General features: G+C 39.1%; 1 protein-coding gene across 2 annotated transcripts in view; it reads right to left on the bottom strand.

Annotated features, from left to right (window-relative positions):
• Window positions 1–15,779, bottom strand: part of USP32 (ubiquitin specific peptidase 32) — a 210,367-nt gene that overhangs the window by 128,711 nt on the left and 65,877 nt on the right. The window lies entirely within an intron of this gene.

The following is a 15,779-nucleotide window of genomic DNA, read 5'->3' as shown; positions in this document are numbered from 1 at the left end:
GAGAAAGCCTGCGCGCAGAAACGAAGACCCAGCAGAGCCAAAAAAAAAACAAGTAACAAACATTTCTATCATCTCTAGTTTCATGTCCCTGCGTAATTTATCCCTCCCTCTCCTTCCTCCTGCACCAACACCAGTACCAGGCTCTAGGTAAGCTTTGTTTCATGATAGATTTTGCATTTTCTAGAATTTTATATGAATGGAATCATAAGCATGTGCTCTGTTTTTAATTGGATTCTTTCATTTAGCATAGTGATTGGGAGATTCACTTATGTTGTGTGTGTACCAACAGGTCTTCCTTTTTACTGCTAAGTCACTGAATATAATTTTACAAAGTAGTAAAAAGAAAATCCTCATGAACAACATCTTACTATATTTATAATAAGCAGAATGAACATTTTTAATATGCTTCTATTTTAGAAGGAAGAAGGTCAAAGAAAGACTGCCCAGTGAAGAAGTATATTTTATTAGTATCAAATTCTCAGGAAAAATAAATTAAAGACTTCAATAACATAGTTTTACCAGCTAAAAATACCTGACAAGACTTCTTTAAAACATATTCCCGTTCCCGCAGACTAGTTATTAAATGTATGTTGCTGAGAAAAGTTAACTAATATAGGAGAAAATACGATGATAGGTATTACTGTATGTATTACAAATCATTTATTATGTACTATTATTTTGAGTTCATTTCAAAAGATTTTTATTCATTCACAAAAAATCAGAGACATTTTACAACAAATATTTATTTTAAGTGGGAATAAACGAGACGCGTACTAAAGAACAATACTGTAAAAAAAAGAAAAAAGGATAGACTATACTAAGGACTTCCTTTTTAGCCATAATATATAAACATTTTTTTCTTTTAAATGAATCAGTTATATATATACATATGTTCCCATATCTCTTCCCGCTGGCATCTCCCTCCCTACAACCCTCCCTATCCCAACCCTCCAGGTGGTCACAAAGCACCGAGCTGATCTCCCTGTGCTATGCGGCTGCTTCCCACTAGCTATCTACCTTACGTTTGGTAGTGTATATATGTCCATGCCTCTCTCTCGCTTTGTCACAGCTTACCCTTCCCCCTCCCCATAGCCTCAAGTCCATTCTCTAGTAAGTCTGTGTCTTTATTCCTGTTTCACCCCTAGGTTTTTCATGACATTTTTTTCCTTAAATTCCATACATATGTGTTAGCATACGGTATTTGTCTCTCTCTTTCTGACTTACTTCACTCTGTATGACAGACTCTAGGTCTATCCACCTCATTACAAATAGCTCAATTTCGTTTCTTTTTATGGCTGAGTAATATTCCATTGTATATATGTGCCACATCTTCTTTATCCATTCATCCGATGATGGGCACTTAGGTTGTTTCCATCTCTGGGCTATTGTAAATTGACCTGCAGTGAACATTTTGGTACATGACTCTTTTTGAATTATGGTTTTCTTGGGGTATATGCCCAGTAGTGGGATTGCTGGGTCATATGGTAGTTCTATTTGTAGTTTTTTAAGGAACTTCCATACTGTTCTCCACAGTGACTGTATCAATTTACATTCCCACCAACAGTGTAACAGGGTTCCCTTTTCTCCACACCCTCTCCAGCATTTATTGTTTCTAGATTTTTTGATGATGGCCATTCTGACTGGTGTGAGATGATATCTCACTGTAGTTTTGATTTGCATTTCTCTAATGATTAATGATGTTGAGCATTCTTTCATGTGTTTGTTGGCATTCTGTATATCTTCTTTAGAGAAATATCTATTTAGGTCTTCTGCCCATTTTTGGATTGGGTTGTTTGTTTTTTTGTTATTGAGCTGCATGAGCTGCTTATACATTTTGGAGATTAATCCTTTGTCAGTTCCTTCATTTGCAAATATTTTTTCCCATTCTGAGGGCTGTCTTTTGGTCTTGTTTATGGTTTCCTTTGCTGCACAAAAGCTTTGAAGTTTCATTAGGTCCCATTTGTTTATTTTTGTTTTTATTTCCATTTCTCTAGGAGGTGGGTCAAAAAGGACCTTGCTGTGATTTATGTCATAGAGTGTCCTGCCTATGTTTTCTTCTAAGAGTTTGATACTTTCTGGCCTTACATTTAGGTCTTTAATCCTTTTTGAGCTTACTTTTGTGTATGGTGTTAGGGAGTGATCTAATCTCATACTTTTACATGTAGCTGTCCAGTTTTCCCAGCACCACTTATTGAAGAGGCTGTCCTTTCTCCACTGTACATTCCTTCCTCCTTTATCAAAGATAAGGTGACCATATATGCGTGGGTTTATCTCTGGGCTTTCTATCCTGTTTCATTGATCTATATTTCTGTTTTTGTGCCAGTACCATACTGTCTTGATTACTGTAGCTTTGTAGTATAGTCTGAAGTCAGGAAGCCTGATTCCTCCAGCTCTGTTTTTCGTTCTCAAGATTGCTTTGGCTATTCGGGGTCTTTTGTGTTTCCATACAAATTGTGAAATTTTTTGTTCTAGTTCTGTGAAAAATGCCAGTGGTAGTTTGATAGAGATTGCATTGAATCTGTAGATTGCTTTGGGTAGTAGAGTCATTTTCACAATGTTGATTCTTCCCATCCAAGAACATGGTATATCTCTCCATCTATTTGTATCATCTTTAATTTCTTTCATCAGTGTCTTACAATTTTCTGTATACAGGTCTTTTATCTCCTTAGGTAGGTTTATTCCTAGATATTTTATTCTTTTTGTTGCAATGGTAAATGGAAGTGTTTTCTTGATTTCACTTTCAGATTTTTCATCCTTAGTGTATAGGAATGCCAGAGATTTCTGTGCATTAATTTTGTATCCTGCTACTTTACCAAATTCATTGATTAGCTCTAGGAGTTTTCTGGTAGCATCTTTAGGATTCTCTATGTATAGTATCATGTCATCTGCAAACAGTGACAGCTTTACTTCTTCTTTTCTGATGTGGATTCTTTTATTTCCTTTTCTTCTCTGATTGCTGTGGCTAAAACTTCCAAAACTATGTTGAAGAATAGTGGTGAGAGTGGGCAACCTTGTCTTGTTCCTGATCTTAGTGGAAATGCTTTCAGTTTTTCACCATTGAGGACGATGTTGGCTGTGGATTTGTCATATATGGCCTTTATTATGTTGAGGAAAGTTCCCTCTATGCCTACTTTCTGCAGGGTTTTTGTCATAAATGGGTGTTGAATTTTGTCAAAAGCTTGCTCTGCATCTATTGAGATGATCATATGGTTTTTCTCCTTCAATTTGTTAATATGGTGTATCACGTTGATTGATTTGTGTATATTGAAGAATCCTTGCATTCCTGGAATAAACCCCACTTGATCATGGTGTATGATCCGTTTAATGTGCTGTTGGATTCTGTATGCTAGTATTTTGTTGAGGATTTTTGCATCTATGTTCATCAGTGATATTGGTCTGTAGTTTTCTTTCTTTGTGACATCCTTGTCTGGTTTTGGTATCAGGGTGATGGTGGCATCGTAGAATGAGTTGGGGAGTGTTCCTCCCTCTGCTATATTTTGGAAGAGTTAGAGAAGGATAGGTGATAGCTCTTCTCTAAATGTTTGATAGAATTCGCCTGTGAAGCCATCTGGTCCTGGGCTTTTGCTTTTCGGAAGATTTTTAATCACAGTTTCAATTTCAGTGCTTGTGATTGGTCTGTTCATATTTTCTATTTCTTCCTGATTCAGTCTTGGCAGGTTGTGCCTTTCTAAGAATTGTCCATTTCTTCCAGGTTGTCCATTTTATTGGCATAGAGTTGCTTGTAGTAATCTCTCATGATCTTTTGTATTTCTGCAGTGTCAGTTGTTACTTCTCCTTTTTCATTTCTAATTCTATTGATTTCAGTCTTCTCCCTTTTCTTCTTGATGAGTCTGGCTAATGGTTTATCAATTTTGTTTATCCTTTCAAAGAACCAGCTTTTAGTTTTATTGATCTTTGATATCATTTCCTTCATTTCTTTTTCATTTATTTCTGATCTGATTTTTATGACTTCTTTCCTTCTGCTAACTTTGAGGTTTTTTTGTTCTTCTAATTGCTTTAGGTGCAAGGTTAGGTTGTTTATTCGAGATGTTTCCTGTTTCTTAAGGTAGGATTGTATTGCTATAAACTTCCCTCTTAGAACTGCTTTTGCTGCATCCCATAGATTTTTCTCAGTTTTTTTTTTTTTTTTTTTTTTTTTGTGGTACGCGGGCCTCTCACTGTTGTGGCCTCTCCCGTTGTGGAGCACAGGCTCCGGACGCGCAGGCTCAGTGGCCAGGGCTCACGGGCACAGCCGCTCCACGGCATGTGGGATCTTCCCGGACCGGGGCACGAACCCGTGTCCCCTGCATCGGCAGGCGGACTCTCAACCACTGCGCCACCAGGGAAGCCCCCATCCCATAGATTTTGAGTCGTCGTGTCTCCATTGTCATTTGTTTCTAGGTATTTTTTGATTTCCTCTTTGATTTCTTCAGTGATCACTTCGTTATTAAGTAGTGTATTGTTTAGCCTCCATGTGTTTGTATTTTTTACAGATCTCTTCCTGTAACTGATATCTAGTTGCATAGCGTTGTGGTCAGAAAAGATACTTGATACAATTTCAATTTTCTTAAATTTACCAAGGCTTGATTTGTGACCCAAGATATGATCTATCCTGGAGAATGTTCCATGAGCACTTGAGAAAAATGTGTATTCTGTTGTTTTTGGATGGAATGTCCTATAAATATCAATTAACTCCATCTTGTTTAATGTATCATTTAAAGCTTGTGTTTCCTTATTTATATTCATTTTGGATGATCTGTCCATCGGTGAAAGTGGGGTGTTAAAGTCCCCTACTATGATTGTGTTTCTGTCGATTTCCCCTTTTATGGTTGTTAGCATTTGCCTTATGTATTGAGGTGCTCCTATGTTGGGTGCATAAATATTTACAATTGTTATATCTTCTTCTTGGATCGATCGCTTGATCATTATGTAGTGTCCTTCTTTGTCTCTTCTAATAGTCTTTATTTTAAAGTCTATTTTGTGTGATATGAGAATCGCTACTCCAGCTTTCTTTTGGTTTCCATTTGCATGAAATACCTTTTTCCATCCCCTTACTTTCAGTCTGTATGTGTCTCTAGGTCTGAAGTGGGTCTCTTGTAGACAGCAAATATATGCGTCTTGTTTTGGTATCCGTTCAGCCAATCTGTGTCTTTTGGTGGGAGCATTTAGTCCATTTACATTTAAGGTAATTATCGATATGTATGTTCCCATTCCCATTTTCTTAATTGTTTTGGGTTCGTTATTGTAGGTCCTTTCCTACTTTTTTGTTTCTTGCCTAGAGAAGTTCCTTTAGCAGTTGTTGTAGAGCTGGTTTGGTGGTGCTGAACTCTCTCAGCTTTTGCTTGTCTGTAAAGGTTTTAATTTCTCCATCAAATGTGAATGAGATCCTTGCTGGGTAGAGTAATCTTGGTTGCAGGTTTTCCTCCTTCAACACTTTCAATATGTCCTGCCACTCCCTTCTGGCTTGCAGAGTTTCTGCTGAAAGATCAGCTGTTAACCTTATGGGGATTCCCTTGTGTGTTATTTGTTGTTTTTCCCTTGCTGCTTTTAATACGCTTTCTTTGTATTTAATTTTTGACAGTTTGATTAATATGTGTCTTGGCGTATTTCTCTTTGGATTTATCCTGTATGGGACTCTCTGTGCTTCCTGGACTTGATTAACTATTTCCTTTCCCATATTAGGGAAATTTTCAACTATAATCTCTTCAAATATTTTCTCAGTCCCTTTCTTTTTCTCTTCTTTTTCTGGAACCCCTATAATTCGAATGTTGGTGCACTTAATGTTGTCCCAGAGATCTCTGAGACTGTCCTCAGTTCTTTTTATTCTTTTTTCTTTATTCTGCTCTGCAGTAGTTATTTCCACTATTTTATCTTCCAGGTCACTTATCCGTTCTTCTGCCTCAGTTATTCTGCTATTGATCCCATCTAGAGTATTTTTCATTTCATTTATTGTGTTTTTCATCATTGTTTGTTTCATCTTTAGTTCTTCTAGGTCCTTGTTAACTGTTTCTTGCATTTTGTCTATTCTGTTTCCAAGATTTTGGATCATCTTTACTATCATTATTCTGAATTCTTTTTCAGGTAGACTGCCTACTTCCTCTTCATTTGTTAGGTCTGGTGGGTTTTTATCTTGCTCCTTCAACTGCTATGTGTTTTTCTGTCTTTTCATTTTGCTTACCTTACTGTGTTTGGGGTCTCCTTTTTGCAGGCTGAAGGTTCGTAGCTCCTGTTGTTTTTAGTGTCTGTCCCCAGTGGCTAAGGTTGGTTCAATGGGTTGTGTAGGCGCCCTGGTGGAGGGTACTAGTGCCTGTGTTCTGGTGGGTGAGGCTGGATCTTGTCTTTCTGGTGGGCAGGTCCACGTCTGGTGGTGTGTTTTGGGGTGTCTGTAGACTTATTATGATTTTGGGCAGCCTCTCTGCTAATGGGTGGGGTTGTGTCTCTGTCTTGCTAGTTGTTTGGCATAGGATGTCCAGCACTGTAGCTTGCTGGTCGTTGAGTGAAGCTGGGTGCTGGCGTTGAGATGGAGATCTCTGGGAGATTTCTGCTGTTTGATATTATGTGCAGCTGGGAGGCCTCTTGTGGACCAGTGTCCTGAAGTTGGCTCTCCCACCTCAGAGGCACAGCACTAACTCCTGGCTGCAGCACCAAGAGCCTTTCATCCACATGGCTCCTTAATTTGGGATGATTCGTTGTCTATTCATGTATTCCACAGATGCAGGGTACATCAAGTTGATTGTGGAGCTGTAATCCGCTGCTTCTGAGGCTGCTGGGAGAGATTTCCCTTTCTCTTCTTTGTTCTCACAGCTCCCAGGGGCTCAGTTTTGGATTTGGCCCCGCCTGTGCGTGTAGGTCGCCGAAGGGCGTCTGTTCTTTGCTCAGACAGGACGGGGTTAAAGGAGCCGCTGATTCAGAGGCTCTGGCTCACTCAGGCCGGGGGGGTTGGGGGGGGGCGGGTAGGGAGGGTCACTGAGTGCGGGGCGGGCCTGCGGCGGCAGAGGCAGACATGGCGTTGCAGCAGCCTGAGGCGTGCTGTGTGTTCTCCCGGGGGAGTTGTCCCTGGATCCCGGGACCCTGGCAGTGGCGGGCTGCACAGGTTCCCCAGAAGAGGGGTGCGGATAGTGACCTGTGTTCGCACACAGGCTTCTTGGTGGCGGCAGCAGCGGCCTTAGCGTCTCATGTCTGTCTCTGGGGTCCGCACTTTTAGCCGCGGCTCGCGCCCATCTCTGGAGCTCCTTTAAGCAGCGTTCTTAATCCCCTCTCCTCCAGGAAATAAAGAGGGAAGAAAAAGTCTCTTGCCTCTTCAGCAGGTCCAGACTTTTCCCCGGACTCCCTCCCGGCTAGCCGCTGTGCACTAACGCCCTGCAGGCTGTGTTCACGCCGCCAACCGCAGTCCTCTCCCGGCGCTCCGACTGAAGCAGGAGCCTCAGCTCCCAGCCCCGCCCGCCCCGTTATGTGAGCAGACAAGCCTCTCGGCTGGTGAGTGCCCGTCGGCCCTGATCCTCTGCGCTGGAATCTCTCCGCTTTGCCCTCCGCACCCCTGTTGCTGTGCTCTCCTCCGCGGCTCCGAAGCTCCCCCACTCCGCCACCCGCAGTCTCCGCCCGCGAAGGGGCTTCCTAGTGTGTGGACACTTTTCCTCCTTCACAGCTCCCTCCCGCTGGTGCAGGACCCGTCCCTATCCTTTTGTCTCTATTTTTTTCTTTTGCCCTAACCAGGTACGTGGGGGGTTTCTTGCCTTTTGGGAGGTCTGAGGTCTTCTGCCAGCGTTCAGTAGATGCTCTGTAGGAGTTGTTCCCCGTGTAGATGTATTTCTGGTGTATCTGTGGGGAGGAAGGTGATCTCCATGTCTTACTCTTCCGCCATCTTCCCGGAAGTTCAGGTCAACTATTCTGCTAGTGTTGGAGGGTCTCCTGCAGAGGTGGGGGGTGGCTGTGGCTCACCATGGGGACAAGGATACTGGCAGCAGAAGTTCTAGGAAGTACTCCTTGGTATGAGCCCTCTCGGAGTCCCTCATTAGCCCCACCAAAGAGCCTGTATATATATAAACATTTTTCAATAAATGATTTGCTATCCTGTATTAGTTTGTGTGAACATAGGAGGATATATTGCTGTTTCTTCATGCCATTTGTTTCCTGAGAATACACCCTTGAAAATCCCACAGTTGACTGCAATGTTCCTTAATTACAAAATTAATCCTAAAATCACAATTTCTGATGACTATAAAGTGTTACATATATTTGAAACTACAATATATGTGGTTATATTGTTTATATACTGTACGTATTTGCATTCAAAACTACAGTGATGTATATAGTATGAAATGTTACCATTACACAGCTAATAATTTCTTTAAGTCCACCATTTTTTATAATAGCATATTTGGGAAAACACCTCAGATTCTCAGAAAGGTGCTTCAGGATGTTCTTATAACTTAATAGAGAACTAGGCAGGAAAAAGTGTACCCTAAAGCTGTAAGTATAAATGACTCTGGAGACTTCCTTGGTGGCGCAGTGGTTAAGAATCCGCTTGCCAACGCAGGGGACAGGGGTTTGAGCCCTGGTCCAGGAACACCCCACATGCCACGGAGCAACTAAGCCCATGTGCCATAACTACTGAGACGGTGTGCCACAATTACTGAACCCCATGTGCCTAGAGCCTGTGCTCTGCAACAAGAGAAGCCACCGCAATGAGAAGCCTGTGCGCCGTAACTAGAGAAAGCCCGTGCACAACAATGAAGATCCAACACAGCCAAAAATAAATAAAGTAAATAAATTTTAAAAGAATAAATAAATGACTCTGAACATAAATTCTTTCCTCTTCATATTTTCAATCAGCTACTCATAAAAAATAAAGCATCAAGAAATTACATTTAGGGACTTCCCTGGTGGCACAGTGGTTAAGAATCCGCCTGCCAATGCAGGGGACATTGGTTCAATCCCTGGTCTGGGAAGATCCCACATGGAGCGGGGCAACTAAACCTGTGCGCCACAACTACTGAGCCTGAGCTATAGAGCCCGTGAGCCACAACTACTGAAGCCTGCACGCCCTAGAGCCTGCATGCCGCAACTACTGAAACCCACACACCTAGAGCCCTTGCCCTGCAACAAGAGAAGCCACTACACTGAGAAGCCTGTGCACTGCAACGAAGAGTAGCCCCCACTCACTGCAACTAGAGAAAGCCCGTGTGCAGCAACAAAGACCCAACGTAGCCAAAAATAAATAAACAAAATTATTTTTAAAAACAGAAATTACATTTAGAAGTACATTAAGCAAGGATTCTCATATTTATCACTTAATGACAAAATTATGGAAATACAGAAAGTTCAACTGTATTTTACAACTCTTCTCCCTATATTTTAATCTAAGTATTGAATATAATAATTAATATTACTCAAAGATGATAGTCTTAAAAGATAATAACTACCATATGCAAGGCAAACATAAAAATCATTCCATTTCTGCTACAAATAGAAATTTATTAGGGACTTCCCTGGTGGCACAGTGGTTAAGAATCCGCCTGTCAATGCAGGAGTCATGGGTTTGATTCCTGGTCCAGTAAGATCCCAAATGCCACCGAGCAACAAAGCCCGTGCACCACAACTACTGAGCCTGCACTCTAGAGCCTGCGAGCCACAACTACTGAGCCCACGCACCACAACTACTGAAGCCTGCGTGCCTAGAGCCCCACGCACCACAACTACTGAAGCCTGCGTGCCTAGAGCCTATGCTCCACAACAAGAGAAGCCACCGCAATAAGAAGTCCATGCACTGCAAGGAAGAGTAGCCCCCGCTCTCTGCAACTAGAGAAAGCCCACGCACAGCAACAAAGACCCAACGCAGCCAAAAATAAATAAATTATAAAAAGAAAAGAAATTTATTAGGTAGGTGCTCAATAAAATACAGCTATATTTATTCCATGGGCATGCAGAAAGGGAGAAAAGGATAAGAATGAATATGCATTCCTTTTACATTCACCCAAGTTTAGATAATGTTAGTTGCTTTTCCCACCATTTAGAATTCTTTTTATATAAAATTTCCAACTTCTGTAGTCAAATTCAGCTGAATCTTATCAGCTAAATTTAGGCAGAGGTTTTTAACACTCTCGATTATAAATTAAATCAACCTTATTTTACCTTATAATACCAATTAAGGAATATGCTATTGGATAGAAGTGTCTTATCAAGACTGACTTGAAAAGGATGTCAATTATTTTTATCATCTACTACACTAGTCACGTCAGTGGCTCACTTAATACACCAAGGATTCAAAATAAGTGATTATGCATAAGTTATTTTCTATAAGAGTATTTTTTAGTACCAATATAAGTAACTTCTTTGACATCTGGCATATCACTTAGAACACTTATAATTTATGTAATGTATTTAATGTAATGTTTTATACAAGGAATTCCCTAGTCCCATTATGCTTATTGACATATCAGCTCTTGTCCTATAAACTTTGTTTTTCAATAGCTTATGAAACTGTTTAAATATTGCTCTAGGATAAAACTTGGCAGTTAAAAACCATCAAGACAATAATGCATATTTTTTTTAAAAGTCCATATGTAATTTTACAAGAAGGGAGTGATATATTCTGTTATTATCTTCATCTAAGAGAGCCCTTGGAATCTTTTTTGTCTGGTCTTACAAAGAGAAATACAAAAAGAAAAAAACAACAATGCAATTTAAGAACTAGCATGAATATTACACTGAACGAAAGTGATGCAGTTAAGATAAAGACTAGTGGATATTTTACAGATTCCAGTTCCAGAGAAAGATTTTAAACCAGTATCCTGCTTAGTGTTCTACTGTTAGCCATAATGTCAAGACTAGGATTTAATGTAACACGAAAACATTAGCTGCTTTTCTCTGGTTGATATAAACATATTATTTTAGTATATTACAATAGTCAATGATCAACAGCATCAAGAGCTGACAATGGCTAGAGCTGTCAAGAAAGTTGTTATCCATGATGCTAGTAAATCCAACATAAAGGGATGTAATCAATAATACTGATCAACTAACATCAAAACAAAAAAACAATCACAAGTCATTATTCTATGGTCAGATAGTCCCCCTAAACCTAGACTGTCTAGTATTGAATTGGCCAAAAAGTTCGTTTGGGTTTTTCCATAACATCTTACTGAAAAACTGGAACAAACGTTTTGGCCAACTCAATAAATGCATGTCCCTAGCCCCAAGGGGCATCTAAATGCATTATGAATACCTCAGCATAAATTTACCAACACTAATGGAAAAATATCCTACTAATCAGCTGCTTGTTTTCACATGCTGACCACTATGTCTAAAAACACTCCAGTCTCTATGATTGCTTTTGCTTAAAATGTGCATTTTCCTCAAATTTGGAAAAGGTTAAATGTTCAAAGACTGCAAAGCTAGCAAAGCTAATTGACTTTAGGAGTATGGTTTCCTGGTCATTGTCCTGGTCATTCTTACAATAGGGTTTTGCAGAATATACAATTACTTACAAACAAAACAAAACAGAAACATCAAAATACTCACTGAGTTTATATTATATGCACAACACTCTGGGGCCAATTTTTAAAAAGTCATAAAGTCTGCCTGTCAAGAATCATAACTTAGTTGAGACAAGATTTAAATGAACAATTAGTCGTTATCTAATAAAAACATTGTACTACATAGTACAGAGGCAGGCTTTAATGCCTGTTAAGAGTTTAAGGATGGGAGAAAAACAGTGTGGGCTAAAACTGTCAGAGACAGCTTTATGGAGGAAGGTGGAGTGGAATTTTTATCCTAGACAGCCATCCAGAATTGAAATCAATCCTGGGATAGAGATTTAAGAGTTTCCAGTTAAAAGAAATAGTTAAGGAGTAGCAACTATCAATTCACTTGCATCGCATATTTTGTAAATGGTGAAAGCCAGTTTTAAGTGAATGTGAAAACAAGAGGAAATGATTGCAAACTAATACTACATGGAAATGTTTTGTCATTAGATTTCTTTGGGGGAATAGGGGTTGGGAGATGGGTGACACACTAAAGAAAAAACACTGAATAATTAAGAGTTAGTGGCCTTGGTTCAGAAAAGTCCAATTTCCAGTAGGACAGTTTTCCATTCACCTTGTTTTGACCTTGTTTTCTTAATTCCCTCAAATTCCATTCATTTAATATTTTGTTCAAATAACACATAGTTATTATTATAAGCAAGATCAGAATTACATCAAAATATTAACTACACTAATCTATCCTAGAAAATAATGAGTCAAATGAAATCAATGCTTTGATTCTAAAAATTTTAGACTGCTTTGAGTTATTTTTCCTTATCCAAAATAGCCTGTCTTGCTATTTATATAGGAAACTCTTAGAAGGATTTTAAGAAAGATCGCAGAAGAGCCATATACAGTCGAATGATTACTTCCTTAGCTTTGCAACTAATCACTTTGTTTAGAAATCCCATCATTTAACAAGATTTTGCTGCAACTACTGAATACAGATTCTCCATTCTAGGAGTCTGCCTACCCACTACATCTAAATTCAAACTCCAAAACTATCTGCCCAGATCTATACTTCCATTTTACTTAAAATGTACTATTTCCTTTTTAGCAAATAACTTTGTACTCTGCAAGAAGAAACATACTCATAAATTCTCTCCCTTTCCCAAATACACACAAAAGTTGAAGTCTATTTACTAACCTGCCTGTCTTGGAGAGATGCCTGAAATAAGCTACAAGCTCATTTTATATAAATGCTGGAACTGTTCCAGAACTGAGCTTAATGGGGTTCACTCATCCTTTGAGATTATTGTATGAGACACTATAAAGACATCCTTTCATGAGAAAATACGAGAGATTAAAGACAGAAGTACCGGGCTTCCCTAGTGGCGCAGTGGTTGAGAATCTGCCTGCCAATGCAGGGGACACGGATTCGGGCCCTGGTCTGGGAAGATCCCACGTGCCGCGGAGCAACTAGGCCCGTGAGCCACAACTACTGAGCCTGCGCGTCTGGAGCCTGTGCTCTGACAAGAGAGCCCGCAATAGTAAAAGAGCCTGCAATAGTGAGAGGCCCGCGCACCACGATGAAGAGTGGCCCCTGCTTGCAGCAACTAGAGAAAGCCCTTGCACAGAAACGAAGACCAACACAGCCAAAAATAAAAATAAACAAAAAAATAAATTAAAAAAAGACAGAAGTACTTAGTTCCTTATAGTACTTTAAAACCTACACAGTGTTATATGTACTAATCAATATTCACATGCTAAGAGTACTCCTCACTTAAAATAAACCTAGATCTGTAAATAATTGGATAAATTAAGTTCACCATCATCACTAAAAGCATTTATAACATTTCTATTTGTGCTTAATACTGTGCTAGAGTTTACACACAAAAAAGTGTTAACTACAATGAAACTGAAATTTGAAACTATCATTATGGATTTTACAATTTAAAATTAAGATCACTCTTGGAAAATAATTATTCAATACTTTAATTATTCTAGCCAGTGATGATTCTTAAAAGATAGTCCAAAGGACAGAGACTCTTGAAATAATTTTGGGTGAAATGAAATTTACGAAATATTCACATAAAAATGACGCTCCAGGGAGTTCAACTTCCACCTTAGATGTAGAAAGCCTGAGTGTCACTCCTAACCTAAAAACAAGAAAAAGTCATTTAACTATCATATTACATTTCTTGAGCATATCGGAGAACTGAGTTAACAGGGCAACCTGTATCTGACATTTCAAGAAAGATAGATTCCTCCAAAACAACAGCAGGAAGAGGCAGCTACCATGCAAGCAAGTAAGAAAAAAATCAGCGACAATTTTAATGAAGTGCCACTAATCTATTTCCTGTCTCCATAGATTTGGCTATTCTGGCCATTTCATACAAATAGAATAAAAAAATACATGGTGTTTTGTATTTGGCTTCTTTGACTTAGAATGTTTTGAAGGTTCATCCATGCATGTATCAGAAAACTTCATTCCTTTTTTATTAACAATATTCCATTCTATAGATTAGATATACCACATTTTGTTCTATTGATGGACATTTGACTTGTACACTGAAAACTATAAAACACTGCTGAAAGAAATTAAAAATCTAAATCAATGGAAAGGCATTTTAATTTTGTGAGTCAGAAGACTTAAATATTGTTAAAATGGCAATACACCCCAAATCAATCTACTGATTCAATGCAACCCCTATCAAAATCTCAGCTGCTTCTTTTGCAGAAATTGAAAAACTGATACAAAAATTCATATGTAAATGCAAGGGACCCAGAATAGACACAACAACTTGAAAAATTAGAAAGATGGGGAAATGACACTTTCTGATTTCAACACTTACTATAAACCTAGAGTAATCAAGACAATATGATACTGATGCAAGGATAGACACAGAAAGCAATGGAATAGAATTGAGAATCCAGAAGTAAAACCTTATGCTTATGATCAGTTGATTTTCAACAACAGTGATAAGATGATTCAATGGGAAAGAATAATCTTTTCAAGAAACAGTTGCTCAGACTATAACAGAGAAGAATAAACCTGACTCCATATTGAATCTATTCCTTTAGCTCTAACCTTTGTGCTCTGTTGCCTGTGCTTAGTCATGCAGGCTTTGCACCTTTCATAAAAGAATGTTGCCTATAGCCTAAAATATTCAAGATAGCCCATTCTCAAGGCTCTGACTTCTTAAAGGTATAACACTTTTTCATTCATATAGAGATAAAAAGTTGTCGAACAGAGAATAAGATTTGTCTTGCAGGAGGTCTAGGAACATTGTGATCAGACCTCCGTGGACAGCTGCAAGAACAAAGGCACCAAGAAGTCTGCAACAACCAGCCATACCCTCTCCCCTTTTACTATAAAAGAAGCCTGAATTCTAACTCAGGGAAGATGGTTCTTTGGGACACTAGTCCACCATCTTCTCGGTCTGCTGGCTTTGGGAATAAAGTCGTTATTCCTTGCCCCCACAACACGTCTCTCAATTTATTGAGCTGTCATGTGGCAAGCAGTAGGAGCTTGCCAATTTAAAAATGGACAAGGACCTGAATGGACATCTGTTTATAGGTATGTAGATGTACACAAGTAAATCTTTATACATGATCCAAAGAGATAAATCAGATATTCTGACCTAAGTTTTCCCAGCACCATGAATTTACAGAGACTGACAGTTTTGACTTTAAGGATGAAGCTGAGGGAGAGAAAGGCTCAAGTTAGTATACATTTGAATTTGGAAGCATCTTGTTTTAAATACTATGGATTCAGTTTAAATCCCTTCCTCTAATGGGCAAGTTATATTATCTCATTAAATTGCTGGTTATATCCTAAAATGAAAAATTCTGAATTCCAAATTTTTATATTATACTAGCATTTAAGACAAATAAATTAAAAGAAAATAGGAAGGGCTTCCCTGGTGGCGCAGTGGTTGAGAGTCCACCTGCCAATGCAGGGGACATGGGTTCATGCCCCGGTCTGGGAAGATCCCACATGTCGCAGAACGGCTGGGCCCGTGAGCCATGGCCGCTGAGTCTACGCGTCCGGAGCCTGTGCTCCGCAACGGGAGAGGCCACAACAGTAAGAGGCCCGTGTACCGCAAAAAAAAACAAAACAAAACAAAACAAAAAAAAACACAAGAAAATAGGAAGATGAATTCATACTGAAAAAGAGAACCCAATAAATAGTATCAGGAAAAAAACTAACCCTGTCATAAATCCAAAATAATGACAGAGCAAGAAAGTACGTAATTTTACACAAGAATACATGTAACAGAATTAATGCAACATATATCCCCACCCAAAAAAAAA

This window comes from Phocoena sinus, chromosome 20 (assembly GCF_008692025.1).
Source record: "Phocoena sinus isolate mPhoSin1 chromosome 20, mPhoSin1.pri, whole genome shotgun sequence".
Taxonomy (NCBI): Eukaryota; Metazoa; Chordata; class Mammalia; order Artiodactyla; family Phocoenidae; genus Phocoena; species Phocoena sinus.
This window is presented reverse-complemented; position numbering and strand designations above follow the sequence as displayed.